Source organism: Geospiza fortis, unplaced genomic scaffold (assembly GCF_000277835.1).
Source record: "Geospiza fortis unplaced genomic scaffold, GeoFor_1.0 scaffold40, whole genome shotgun sequence".
In the NCBI taxonomy this organism is placed as follows: domain Eukaryota; kingdom Metazoa; phylum Chordata; class Aves; order Passeriformes; family Thraupidae; genus Geospiza; species Geospiza fortis.
Genome location: NW_005054297.1, coordinates 2,287,442 through 2,302,608, shown reverse-complemented (window position 1 = coordinate 2,302,608; position 15,167 = coordinate 2,287,442). Strand labels below are relative to the sequence as shown.

The following is a 15,167-nucleotide window of genomic DNA, read 5'->3' as shown; positions in this document are numbered from 1 at the left end:
TGAAAACTGAAGTGGATGCTAAAGCTAACTGATTGTCCTGGCTGTGTGGGCACAAACATGAAGATATGGTGCCATCTCTTCTGTGTTGCTTGGCCAGACTGCCTGGAAAGAGAGATCAGGAAAAGACAGATTGGCATAAGCCCTCTTGCTCAGTTCCTGTGAACACCATGATAAAACAGATTCAAACTCAATAGTACTGGGGGCTGGCTAGCAGAGTAAGGAAAATATTGGCAAAGTAACAGCTTTAGAACAGAGTTTAGAACAGCCTGGAGGCTCTTATTTTTGTGAGTCAGTAAGAGGAAAGATAGTTGATAGATGCTATTTAGATTAGTCAGCTTTGATGCTCTCTTTCTATTACTAAGGATTGCTTTAAATAAATCTCATTTCTTTTTATTCATAGAAGAATATTCCTTTGGACTTAACAGAAGTGTTAAGAAGGGTCACCTAGTGATGATCAATACAGTAACTTGTTTTTCATCAGTGAAATGAGTGTGCACAATTTGCCTGTAACCATCATGTTTATGCAAAGGACAAAACTGGTAAATGGCTTGAAATATGTTACTTGACAATTTTCTGTGAGATCTGATACAGAGAAGAGAAGGTGAAGGACAGAGTCTACTAATATATCTGATATCTTATAGATGTAAGGAGCTGTAAAAGGAGATGATACTGCAGGATTCTCTTCTACCCCCCGTATGTAAGAAAAGAACGTCTGCCTGAAAGAAAGCAAAACAACATGAACTCCTAACATTATCTTCAGCCAAAAAGTGGCAGTTCTGCTTACCAAAATAATATAGGTTTTGTGTTCTCAACAGGAGAATATTGTCAAAAGGAGCAAATGAATAAATTCTCTATAAAATGTATGGGTTCAGGTCCTGTGAATTTCTCATAGTTGAGTCTAATATCACTTAGGAAAATGTAGAGCCCTTGAAAACACACGAGTCAAACCCCTAGAAAATTCTGTTGTTGCTTTTTCATCCAAAGTCCCCATCTGACTTTGTTTAAGATTCATATCTGAAATTTTAGTTAAAAATAATACTGTCAGCTTTATATAAAAAAACAAGACATCAGAATCCCTTGCCAGTAGTGCCATAAACAGAACATTTTTTAAAAATTCTGCTGTACCTCACACCATTTATTGTGTATTCTTCAAATTTGCATAGTGTTTTCTACCTGGTAGTGAAAAAATATAATTTTTTTTTTTTTTAATTCCTGGTTGTGGTGGATTTTTTGGAGGGATTTTCTGGAACTGGTTGACTGGTTGGCTGAACTACTGATAAGGGTTTCATAGAAGGTAACTAGGAAGAAAAACACCTTGTTGGAAGCCTTTATTTGCCTTACAGATGCTAGCAAATCTTCTGCTTAAAATTTGTAGGTGTCTGCATATACAAAAATGAAAATGGATGCATTTTGTTGTTTCATTGTCATTTTACTACCTCCATTGTGCAGTATCTGGATTACAAATAAACCAGTTCATTTTCTTCTACTTCTGACCTGATATGCAGGCTTAGAGATCTCAACACAGATCCATTGAACTTCTTTAGTTCTGACTGTAGCTCCCAAGTTTGTCTGCTAATTGATAAAAATAGTAAACAAAGACTTAAAATGAACATCCTTACCCACGCGCACAACAACAACAAAAAAAAAAAAGGCAAAAAAGGGCTGGATGCTTGGCTTGAACTGCCAGACATTATCTGTTTAAATTCTCAAAGAGAGTGAGTGAAATCTGCATAGAAACTCAGAAAGAGCATCTATAGACTGAACACTTTCTCACATGTCAGTGCTCTCACAGGCTGGCATGTCAGAAAAGGCTTTGCAGTTTTGTTTTTTAGGGTGTCACAAGCTAGCACAAGCATGCAAGCCTTCTTCATTGCATGAAATTTTAAGAAATAAGTTGGATCACTGAATGAATGGAAGGAGTGAAGCTCTCCATGCTGGCAGTGAAAGTTTAACATATGAATTACATGCTTCATCCTTCAGCCCATCTAACTACTCTTGTGCACCTGATAAGAGCTGGGCTGGCATATCACTCTCTTACAATGAAACAATTTTTGAAGAATGTCCTAATCTGCCTGCCTAGAATCTTGTATTAATACTCATTGCATTGTGTGTGAGTACTTCCTAAGTGTCAGAACAACAATGATATCTCTCTCTTCCTTCCCCAGCAGGGATGGAAACAGTTGGTTTGTTCTTTCGTCATCAGGGAGCTCAAAAGGGGTCAGGGAGGCAGGATGGTTAACAATATGGTTTTGTAACTCAGCTGCCAGGGTGGATTTCATCTCCATTGTTGCTTTCTTCCTGCTTTGTGGTGGTTGCATGCTCACTTGCCAGCTTCCCTTCCTGGTCATTGGCACAACTCAAAAGAGGAAAGGAAGGCTCTAAGTGGCTGGGTGCAGAACTGAGGCTGGGAAGAGGTGAGATGTTGTACGAAACAAACTGATAAGAGGCTTGATGACATGATCAGATAGAGGAGCTTTAGAAAGCTAAAGTCAGACCTGCTGAGAAAGATTTATTGCAGTAGAAAGAGGTCGTGTATTTTTCTCTTGCGAAGCCCCATAGGAATGGACTAGAGTGCAGAGAATGATGTGACAGACCTAACAGTAAAGGAAGATGAGTTAGTTTTCTCTCACAAACCAGTTGAGAGGAAGTCATACACTGAATTGTATGGGTAAATATGCAAAGTGGAGGTTGGATAGCTGGGGGCAGGCCTCAACTTTGCTGTAGTTAGGTTCTGCTTAGTACCTCCTTCTCCCAAAGGCAGTGACTTTACAGGATCCTTCTAGTAGACTACTCAGAAAGTGACTGAAAATATGTTTGAAGGAAATAAAAAATTAAAAATCCATTGCTGAGAATAAATATTTATTTATCTCAAAAACATTTTAGCAGTGTTCATGTAACCTTTGCATGACAGCTGTGAGAGATTTCATCCTTTAATCTTCCGAGATAGTTTGGATGGAAGAAGGGAAGTAGAACAGGAAAGACAAGGTGGTGCTGAGAAGCCCAGAGCCAGGGGACTGTGGAGTGTAGGACCATTCTGCCTCATTAAGGCAGGAGACAGCACTGGCTCAAACATGTCAGACCTGCTGGCTGAATGGTCAGATCAAAGAAATGCTGCATCCTCACACACTGGGTTTTGCTAGGCATTCCAGAGTGTGTGAAATGCAGAGGGTTTGCATTTTTTAAGCAGATAAAATGTCTGTGCACTGTATGTCCACTCCAACCCTCTGTACAAACAGCAGGAGTGACACAACTAAGTGTAACAATGCAGCATTGCACATGATATTTCCACTGTGCTCAGTAATTCTGACAGGATTCTTAATGCAGGGAGTATTTGCAGTATGAATTGCTGCCAGAACTACAGGCACATTGTTGCTAGAACAACAAACAGCAGAGAGCTAAAAATACCAGGGGTCAAAATTTACTGTTGGAATAAATCTGAGAACTGCTTTAGTTTTGAGGGACTTCCTCATGCATGACCAATTTGCCACATATGTTGCTTGATATCTGGCCATACAAGCTCTTTGCTTTCTCAGTTTTTGTAGTACAGGATTTGTCCATATCTGCTTTATGTCTTTTTGGAAGCAAAGTGCCTGACATTTGAGAATTCTTTTTTCCTCTCTATTTTTTCCCTTCCTCTGTTTTTTAACCCTTCCTTGGTTTTGCTCACCTTTGGTTCAGAAAAGCTGATGTCTTTAGAAGCTGTCAATGCACAAATATTCCAGTGCTAGCTGGTGATTGATAGGTCCTGTACTGAACCTTGTTGTCTTTCTTCATCCCATTCCCTCACTGTGTTTCATTTCCTTTTCCCCTCGACAACATAGTGGTTTCCAAATTGAATATCTTTGGCTCTGCTGTGGCTTTAAAAATACTTCAAATTTAGATATTTTGGGAGTTCTGGAAAGGGAGAAAGAATGGTGGAGGTCTTTTGTCTTCCTCTTATTTTCCGATGAAGTTTGAATTTACTTGAATTCCCATGGGAATTTCCCGTGGGAAAGAGAGCAACTTTCACAAGGAAGAGCTTTGCCAGGCCATCTTGAACTTAGACCCTGGGAACTTGCACAACTATTCACCTGTACTATGAATGCAACAGTCAGAATATCTCCTATAATCTTCATTTTGGGATTCAGACTGCAAGAAAAAGTTCAATCAATTAAAAAAAAAAAACAAAAACAAAAGGAAAAAAAAAGAAAGAGGCAGGTGTCCACCTCTTACTACACTCTGTCAGAGAATTAAAAGCCTTCCTTTTTACAGTAGTGTCATCTCTTGCCTTTGCTGAGGTTTTTGCAACCAAGACTTGTCTCTATTCTCCCATTTTCCTTTTGAATTTGGATTTGGTTCACATATTTGTTCTTCCATAAAGTGGAACACAGTATCAGAGGCAATTCTTTGCACATCACTCCCTGTGCTAGTGTCCCCTCCATGACCAGAACAGCCTGATTGGCTGGCAAAGCCCCTCATCTGATAATTGTATGTATTTGTTTAATGTTACTGCAGCTCTCTAAACAGTTTCCACACACCCAAACTTTGGTTATATCCTCTACATTGTGGGTATATTATCCTGTCTCTACTTTCTCTTGAACTCTGCACTGTTCAAACTTGAAACTCCTGGTGCCAATGAAACTTCACTTGGAATAGAAAGTTTTAAGCCAGCCCGTCTTCCAACTCCATATTTTTAAGTGATAGCATGAAAGAAATGGAAAGCTGATTTATACAGCCCAAGAACAATTTATCTTTGTACAGACATCTCTGTGTGCTGTGATAGCAGAGAATTCTTATGGGAGTGTGAAGTAACCTGTGCAGTATTTGGGGCAAAACTGCTGATGGTGGGAAAAAGAAGTGTTTCCTGACCACCTCTATTTTCATGGGGTTGAAAACAATGTTGGCCATTACTTGTTGACTGAGATGCTGCCTTGATCCTTTTGGCCTCAGAAACCAAGAATAAAAGTACCAAAGGCTCAACATGACTCAGTTACAGGCAGTTATTTGCTACACTGAATAATACAATCTAGACATTTTCACCCTATCTACATGTTAGCTTTGGCTTAATAGTTCAGGAGGGTGATCCAGAAAATAGTTCTCCTGCCTTAGTAATTTCAGCAAGCATTTATTTATGTTCATATAAACTGCATGCAGACTGAAATTCTTTCAAACAATAAATAATAATTCGCTCGCATGCCACATGTTTTCTACAGTCTATTAGTATTTATTTGTGTGTGTGTGTGTGTGTGTGTGTGTGTGTGTGTGTGTGTGTGTGTGTTTAAAATAACACTAGATAGAAATGCTAGTCCATGCTTTTTTTCTTGTGCATGATTCAGGTGAACCCTTCTCCCCGTGGTGGACTATTCCTACATCCCATTCCCACAGGAGTTTTTCCTCTCCTGAGATTGGTTATAATGCCATAAGTATTAGGGTAAACCCATAAATATCACCATATACAAGCCTGATCACTAATCAGCACTCAGCATTCCCCAGGTGGAACAACACCTGTTCATTTGGACATGGGGAATATGCAGTGAAACCATTCCTGTGACAATAAATCATGTTTTGTTAGTTTTGAAATTAGTCTTCTAAAACATCAAAGAACTGAGGAAAATTCTGTGTGTATAATTCTATTAAACATGCTTGTCTTAGTTTGTGTTGATAAGAGTTGATAAATGCTGAAGCTACAGTGACCAGATTAATTGGGGAATACATATCTGACCAACTGAAACAAGGAAGGCAGCTGCCATACAGAAGCATTTTAAATTCAGCTTCCTCCTTTAGGACTGGATGACGGGTGATGAAGGAGGAAGATAGCATCACCCATGTAATCCTGCTATGATCCTTCATTAAACAATCCAAAGTGATCAAGTAAAAGCAGGATGAAACTTTTTAGAAATGCTATCCCTCTTAGGCATCCCTACTTAAATCTTCAGCCTGTGGATCATGTTTGAAGATCTGTTACACTGCATGCCTCTGGGCCTTTACCCTCCTTCCCTAGGCCACCTCTGCATCACGTTAATTGGTTTTCTTAGTGTTCTGTTGTGTTTATATTTGAGTTTTTGTTTGGTTGATTTTTTTTTTAATCTGGCTACTTTAATTTGAAGTGTCTAATTCAGACTTAGTTGTAAGTTTCAGCAGCGAGATTTAAATATCTTGGCCATAATGTTCATACTGCACTGAAATATTGAATCTGTTCTCGCTAACAAGGCAGTTTTTCACACATTAAAGGAATATGTCGAATGTTGAATCTGTTATACTCCTCAAGTGTTGGATCTCTCCCCTACTCAGAACAGCAGTCCTCATCACAGACTGCAATTCAACAGTTAAATATTGAAATTCTATTGAATCACATGGATTCTCCCCATGCTTCAGTTCTTAAAAGAAAAACCAAAAAAACCAAAGCTCCATTAACCCCTAGAGCCTGACACAAAATTTCATTGACACTGTTAAAAGAAAAAGGCCCTTAAAGTACTATATTAACTTTTAGCTTTATATGTCCTCTGCAAATATTAGGGGAGAGAAGCAGCCAGCATGACCCACATAATTGTGTATAACATGTACTGCCTATTCCTTCCCTGTATCTTTTCAGGTTTAGTGCATGGCAGTATCTGTGTCTCTGCTCTGAGCTTGTGTAAAACCAATATGCCTATTAGCTTTCTGTAAACTCTGTTTATATGGTCTCCTGGACCTCTTCAGGAGACATTTAATTTACTGAGAAATACCTCAGCTCTTTTATAGGTAAATTATTGAATTCTGTGCTTCAGTAAAACTGAGGTAATAACACATCTTAACAAAAAGTGAAATAGTTGGAACTTTAGGATACTACTTAAAAAATAAAACTTTCTAAAATAGAATTTTTAGTGAAACAGCAGACAAAGCTGTGCAAGAAGTATCTTTAAAAAGCAACATTACTGGGTGATTAGACTTTGTTTTTAGTGTTAACAGTACTGAGTTGCACATATATATTGATGCAGTTTTCAAAGCCCATAAATAGTGCGTCAGCCTCTGTATGGGAAGAGGATGTTGCAGAAATAATTATGACATTATGTGATAACCCCTTCCTAAAAAAAAAAAAAAAAAAAGGAAAAAAGCAAAGCAAAACAATACTGCAGTGTTCTGGCCATCAGGAAACCACTACAATGCTCCCACCTTTTTCCTGTGGCTTACCCAGAGTTCCTTCCAGGCGACAGAGATAACTGACTGCTGCACACTGGATCCTGTGCCAAATGAAAATAAAGTAATTCTTTTTGTTAAATTTATATCTGATTAAAAATTAATCTTAACAACACCTTTTTTTTGACACTCAGTTTTACAGCTTTTCAGCTAAAATATGTCTTTGTAACTTTAAAATTGCCTAATTTCTTAGTGTGAGTGTTACTCCAGTGGGACAAAGATAAAAAATTACTTCATTTTGTAAATTCATATTTCATAAACTAACTGTGATTGAATAAGGAGGTTGTTCATCTCCGTTTCTGCTGAAGAAAAAACTACTTGAAGTTAGCTTTTATGATTCTCCGGGACTTGAATATTCATGAAACAACTCAATTTGTCAATAATGCTTATTAAGGTGCATGTGACTCAGGGAGACCTTTCACAGTGTTTGAAATGCAGATCTAGTCCCCTACATGTGAACCTTTGGGGTGGTAGACCTTTATGGACATTCTCCTATTCTCTGTGCATCCATGGGTGTGTTTTGCTGTCCCCCTCTGTTCTCTGGGTAGGGAGGAGCTGGAGCAGCTCTGCAGCCAAGGCTGCAGCTGTGCAGGAGTTGTGGCTTTAGAGGTCCTTGGGTCTTGCCTAGAATGAGGCCACTTTTATCTCCTTAGGAATGGTATCTAGGTAAAATGCCCCATCACTGCAGTGCCCTGCAAGCATGTCTATGGGAGGTGCAGCATGGATTAGGAACTGGCTGTGACATCAGGGTGCAACTAAAATCTTGTAGGGCAAGAAGGAGTCTCTCTGGTGTGTGTGAGTGATGCTGGGATCCACAGGGCCTCGCTGTGCTTCCCATCAGCACACGCACACACACACACACACACACACACAGTTATTTCATGCTCTCCTTACAGATAGGGAATTCTTTCTAGTCCCTTGTTTTCAGTTCAGCTCACTCAGTTAATTTCCACAGGCATTTTGCAGGGTTATTTATGCTTCAGCCTGTACTTAGCAGCCAAGTTATTTTTTTTTCTGACTGGCTACTAATGAAGAATAAGTCAATTTATCCTCATCAGTTAAATTATAAATACAGAGAAAACAGAGTAAAAATGTCACCACATGGAGATGGCTTTGCTTTTTTCCATTCCCTAAATCCTGGTTTATGTAAACTGAGATAAATATTTATAAAAAATGCTGGGCACAGTAACCCTCTTTTTAAAACTATTTGGGTTAGCTTGTGAGATGTAACTATTGATAACACAGTTTGGTACCTTTGTAAGTAGATTTACTTTGTACAGCAATGTCTTCTATTAAATTTTAAAATAAATGTTGTGTTTTATTTGAGCTGTGTAAGAAAAGAATGTGCGAACCACCAAAAAAAGAAAAGCTGTCAGAAGACAGTTAATTTTTATTGTGTATAGTGTGATTTTAAAAAAGAGAGTGTCTTACTATCAGGCCAAAACTTGTCCCCATACCAAATGGAATTGAAGAAGACAGGCAGGAGGGACTTCATGGAATGTGTGGAGATGTTCTGTGCACCCAAAACATGTGCAGGAAGCAAAGAGTGTCAGTGCAGGTGTGCAGCTCAGCTCCCTGCCCCTCAGCACGTGGGGCTGTGGGCAATGAGGCTGCTGATTGTCTCCATCAAAGCCTCTCTCAGAGGGGCTGATCCTGCTCCTGTTGAAATCAATGCCAGGGCTTCCCTGTATTTCACATGAACAGGGTTAAACTCTTCATTACCTGCCCTGGGGTTTGTCCTCTGGTGTGACCACCTTGTGCCATCTCATCCTCACAATTGCTACTTCTGCTGTTGTAAGTGTGCAAGCTAGGGGAGAGTTTTGGGGTTTTTTTCTGAAGTGTATGGTGAGGGATTTCAGCATTTTACCATGTTTTTAATAATTAATTGTCAAAAAACACAACAAAAATAGATGGAGCATTAAAGCAAATTTGCAAGCCATTGAAATAAGGAGCTGCAAATAGAAGCAGTGGCTGTGTTCTACCTTTAGCTATCAGTATAAAACTCATCAAAGTAAACCAGTTTTATTTAGACATCTGGAAAATGTACTTTGACAAACATCCACTTGATGACTGTCAGTGTCTTATAAAAAGACTTTGATATCAAAGATCTGCAGAAACTGTCAGAATAAACTGATTGTTTTTTTTCTTTTGACAGAAGGTTGTTTCCTAGCCATGATTTCTATTGTCTGGATGATATGTTTTTAATATCTTAATACAAAGGAATATTTTTACAAATGTTTTTGTATCTACTTTTTCAAAATGTCAGGACTTTAAGAAGATATATTTACAAGTTAAGCAAACTAAAAATGCAGACTCTATATTCCTGCTCCTTCCAGCACTCTTAATTGTTCTGTCCTTGAGGTTAATGGATAGTGATTTTAAGACTTTGTATTTTTGATAGACTCACAGAGCTTAGGTAATCTATCAAAACCTCTTTTTAAACAGATGAAGAGAATACTGTAATCATATCAGTATCTGAAGGGAGGGTGTTAAGAGGATGGAGCCAGGCTCTGCTCAGTGGTGCCAAGCAACAGGCAAAGAGGCAATGGGCAGAAATTGATGCCCAGGAAATTCCGCCTGAATATGAGAAAGAACTTCTTTACTGTGCAGGTAACCACACATGGAAAAGTTTGCCCAGAGAGGTTGTGGAGTCTCCTTCAGCGGAGATATTCAAGAAGTGTCTGGATGCAGCCCTGTGCCATGTGCTCTGGGATGGCCCTGCCTGAGCAGGAAGGTTGGACCAGATGACCCATTGTGGCCCCTCCCAGTCTTACCCATTCTGTGATTCTGTACTTTGAGTGATATTGTTTCCTTATATTTAATACTACTGAATTATATAAAGACCAGGCAAAATGCAGTTGATTCTGTTACATATTTTAGCCTTTTTACAAAAGGCTTTTCATCACCCATAATCCAGCATACCTCACCTTAGATAGAAAGAACTGTTTGAGGCAGTAGGTATAACTGCAGATGTCTAAAACAGCTTTTCCTCTTGGCTTGTTTTTTTTTTTTTTTTAATCCAGAAAGAAGGTGTTGCCTTGCAGTGTTACTGGAGATGCTGAATACATTAAAGTAGGAAGATGAGAGGAATGCCTTGTGGGGACTTCTTGTAAACATGCAGCATGATTGCTTTTTATTGGAAAAGGCATTTCTGCGATGTTCTGTGCAGTGCTGTAGTGCCATAGATATGTTGAAAATGCTATGAAAGCCTTAACTATTTAATTCTCATAATCCATCTGTGAGCCCTAAGTGATTAGTTGCAGTTTATCCCAGTATGGATGCTGGTGTTGCTACTTGCATAATCCTGCCCTGCAAGGTCTGCTGGAGATGGCAATGCCCATGCTCAGTGTGGCTGGAAAACTTCTCTAGATGAACAAGAGAGCTGGCAGGGTGGCCCTGGGCAAACAGAAAAATCTGCAAGGGGTGAGCAGTTTAAACTGGTTGGAAGAGTAATAGTGTAGTTTCTTCATGGCTACAAGGGTGGTCGTACCGACTAATTTTAGGCACCAAAATTAGGACTATCATTTCCTGTTTTGTCATAAGGGAAGAGAGACTTCTCATGTATATGAATCGGATCAAGAGGAAAACTAAATTTTAGGATATATATATACATGTATATATATATATATATGTAAATATATATATATACATATACTCTTTTCAGCCTCACTTATGTGGTCTGGTATTTGCTTAAAGGTAGGTTTCTGTACATGTGTTTTTCTGGTTCCAAAGATATGCCCTGGCCATTGTCCCAGCTTTGGGAGAGCACATTGTTTTCCAGAAAGGCATTTTATGGACAGATAAAATAAATACAGGAATCTTGAAACATTTTGTTTTAGGAAAGCAGACTGCCTTGGAGTGGATATCCTGTGTGGAGTCAGGAAGGTATAGGAGGGTACAGGAGATGCTGTGCTTGCAGTGGCTGTAGATCTAGAAATGGATAACAAAGGGGCGGGGGAGGGAAGTTAGTTGCTTTTTTGCTCATTCTCTCAGACACAGATGCTATTTTTGTCTAGCAAATATCAACTCATCAGTATTATAAAGCAACCCTACTAAGGAAATACCCTTTTTAAAAGTCTTTGTTTGCTAGAAAATTGCAGAATGTTTGATCAACTTTACTTCAAAAATGAAGTTTTTTCATTATTTCACCATTTACTTTCAGGGTGGCTAAACAATAATTCAGTTCTGTCTTAAATATTACAATTTTTCAGAGCAACTGTTTGTGGTACAGGCAATTTCATGATACAATTCCCTCATGTAAGGATGGCTGTTCAGGGAATCCCAGGTGTCAGCACGCTGGACACAGCAAGCATTGCCTGCAGCATTAACATTGGATTAAACAAGTTTGAAGGAGGCTATTTATACATTAAGGAGATGCTGGAGAATTACTGAAAATAAGTATATGCTGATAAACTCTGTCCTGCAAGGCAATAATATAAGCTATTTTGACTAGGTGGAAAACTTTTTAATGCTGTGGCCCAGGTTATTTGAAAATGGCTTGTATGTTTGTGGCAGCTGTGTCCTGGATTGTATTGACTGGTTTCTTTTTCTGACCATAAGTGTTTGAGCTCACCAACAGGGGTTTCGAGGAAGGAGCTGCTTTCAGCTGATTTGGGTGGCTTACTTTCCTTGACCCAGGGATGGTGTTCTTCCTTTCTACCTGCACATCTTTCTTGAGGGAAGTGGCCTCCTCTGCTGGTCATTCTATTTTTTCTTCAAATATGTGAGAGACAACTAATATCCTCATTTCCCTTTTATTTCAATCCCCAGAAATTATCTTCAGTTGTTTGTTTTGGCAAATGATTCCTGAGAAAGGATCTGTGAGAGCAATTGTTACTATCATATTAGCTTCCCCTAAGTTATTTATAGCACCACTTCAAGTCACCTCCTTTCTCTGCTTTTCGTCTTCTTGACTGCTTCCACTTTGGTTTCCTTTGATGTTTTTTTGTTCTTGTTGCCTGTTTATATCTTTTTGTTGTCTTTTCAGTTATGATTTTTCATCCATCAACTCACTGCTTTTCTAAGCCAAGCCAAAGAAATTGCAGTAGTTTGCACCTACACTCATACAGAGATTTGAATCTTCAACCTTCTGACTGTAATTTGTCTGCCAGTTCTCACCTTTTTTCCCCCTCTGTATGAACAGCCTGTGTCTTTCCAAATTCCAATTTTGGGATGCTTTTCTCTTCCCCCGTCCCAGTTTAATTCCTAGGAAGAATAAAATCCTGGCTCCACTGCATGCTCTTTGCTACAGAGCAGTGCCCACACTTTCCATCTCTGTGACTCACAGCCTACAAAATTAGTGCCTGCAAAGCTCGAGGAGCAGGGAGAAGCTGCAGCTCCCAGGAAACCCTGTTAGCAGGCATCAGCTACTGCTCTCACTGAACATGGTGACTTTTTCTTCCCTGGGCTTATCCCTGTTGCCTGCCCTGCCTTTTTTCCTTATGCCAGAAAAAGCATTTGTGTAACTTTCCCAGATCAGGACGAGATTTCAGTTAGAGAAACTGGGGGAAATGAAAGACTAATTTGATTGTGTGTGTCAAATGAAAATATTTTCAGCTTGATTTTTTCCCTTCTTTTTAAAGAATTTTAATCAATTGTTCCCAATTTTTGTTTTCATGGATTCTCTGGTCATAAAGACTACTTAAATGCTGTGTGCACTGCCAGAGAAAATGTCCAAAATTCTACATTATACATCTGTTCAGGTTTTCCTGTGGTAGCCAGAGACCTGCCAAAACTATGGATTCATAGGGAATTTCCCAGGTCTCCAATGAAATCTCACATCAGCTACAAATTTATGAAAAAAACAGAAAAATAATGGTTTTTTTTTGCTTTAACCACACCACTTATGAAACAAATGTTACTATCATGCAGAAGGTTCCTGTTTGGAAAGTATTTCAGTTGTAAGTGGAAGGTGAGACATTTGGTGTATTCAGAGCATTATATCAGCAACTGTAGCTAACAATGTAGTTTTAAGAATAATTTAGAACACAGGAATAAAGTTGTCATGGTTGTTTCCATCTAAATCCAAAAAAGTCTCCTTATTTGACTTAAATTTCAAAACTGTGTTTCAATAATTCTGTATCTGATGTAGTTTCATGTATTCAGTGTTTAATTGTTATAAAGAAAACTTACAGTTGGTACAGATTAAAATATTTAAGGGTCCAAAAAGTTAAATTTTCAGATTTTGATTGATCAATATATATATGCATACACATGCATGTATGTGTGTATATATATGTATATTTATGCATATGTATACACTGTTTCATAAATATAGCTAACAATATGTTTTTCTAGATGAAAAAACACCCAGTAGAGCAGGGTGTAAGTAGTGTAATAAGCTAAAATAAATCATCCAAAAAAGCTGAGGTGACCATATTTTGTTCAAAGCTGCATAACTGCCCATTTCAGAATTGTGACATAATAGATATTTATAGCTGTCATCACAGTTTTTGTAATTCAACCAGATCTTAAAACATTTGAAACAGCACATAAAATTCTTCTCTGTTTTAGGGGTGCTTTCCTGTAAATTTAAGTCAGCTCCTAAATGCTAATGCAAGAGCTAGTTATAGTTCAGTTGAATTTTAACAAGTGTATGGATGGCATGTTTCTGTGAAATAAAATTCAGAGTAACTTTCCAGGGTGCTTCCTCTGCCAAGAAATATGTAATTTCCCATGCTAACTGTATTTAATTGTTGGAGGATATCTTGTAGTTTCTAGTGGTAAAAATGGAAAAATATGCCAAAATTGGTCAGGCTAGGTAATACTATTTTGAGCTCAGTCCTACATAGATAGCACTGAGTATCTCCATCATTCCTTCTTCCTTGTGGAAGGAAGAAAGCCAGGAGGGAGACCCAGTGATGCTCATTTTCTTTCTGTCCTACTTGGTACTGGAGTTGTGGATCCATAGCAAATGGATCACTCCCTAGCCCTAGATGGAGATTATATCCATTTAACTCTGTGTTTGTTCTCTAACTCCTTTCAGAGAAACCATTTCCTCTTATAAAAAGGATGGCTTTTGCTTTTAACTGGAATCAATTCACAGAAATGGGTTGGAGTGAACAAATATCAGCCGGCTGCAATGGTTATGTGGTGCTTCTGCCGCACAAGAGGGGAAAGAGAGAGGGGCTGAGTGTAGGCTGGGGGGAATGTGAGGGAAAGAGAGAGGGATGAATGATAGGGCTCACTCAGCCCTGCTCCTGGCTGGGCTGTTCCATCAATGACCTCTTAAGCTCCTGGTTCTTGTCAAGATGGTCTCCCTTCAGCCTCTCTTTTAGTTGCAATGGCACATCTTGAACCCCTCCATGGATTGATTTGTCTTGCTGAAGAAAGAGAAAGATACCACAGCAAACCAACAGGGAAATCCCTGCAGTGTTTTGCCAGGCGAATGGCTTACCTGGCCCACAGAGGAGCTAGATGAACCCAAAGCAGGAGGTGGAGGGCCTGCAGACCTGTTAGAGAAAGGGAAGGAGGCTGAAATGCTGCACATTTTGATGCAAGGTGCTGTTGGACAGGCTCCTCTGTACTGTTTATCCACACTCTCAAAACAGATTTATGGCATCCAAGACACTCTGCAGGGAACCTGCCACCCTAGTCACCAAGAAAGACAGGAGGAAAACCAGGAGCTGTAAATCTTGTCTTTGCTTTTTTCTTCAGGCAAACACTTCATTAGGGCTGTTGGCTCAAATGCTTCCTGAAGCAGCCATTGATCCCTTTCTGGCCCAAATTTATTTCTTTGCTTAGGGTGCTGGTGAGCAGGTTCCTCAGCTCTCTTGCTCATGCTGAGCAAGCATGATGGTCCCAGAGAGCTGCATGTGTGCTTACTGAGCAGGGTGGTGGGGCTGGAGAAGAGGCTCTAGAGCACAGGTTAGGGAGCAGGACACTCACCCGAAGTGGGGAAATCTGGGATTCAGCCCAGTTCCCAACACACTGACCACAGCTCTGATTATGTGCAAAGAGGAGACTTCTGCAAATAGGAGGAGCGGGATTCACCTGACCAAATGTGGATGGTG

General features: G+C 39.3%; 1 protein-coding gene and 1 long non-coding RNA gene across 11 annotated transcripts in view; one reads left to right on the top strand and one right to left on the bottom strand.

Moving 5' to 3' along the window:
- Window positions 1-15,167, top strand: part of LDB2 (LIM domain binding 2) — a 212,725-nt gene that overhangs the window by 19,811 nt on the left and 177,747 nt on the right. The window lies entirely within an intron of this gene.
- Window positions 12-14,600, bottom strand: LOC115949498. The gene is made up of 3 exons (XR_004082946.1): window positions 14,552-14,600; window positions 7,150-7,199; window positions 12-102 (listed from the first exon to the last, which is right to left on the bottom strand). It is a non-coding gene; the product is annotated as an uncharacterized LOC115949498 (long non-coding RNA).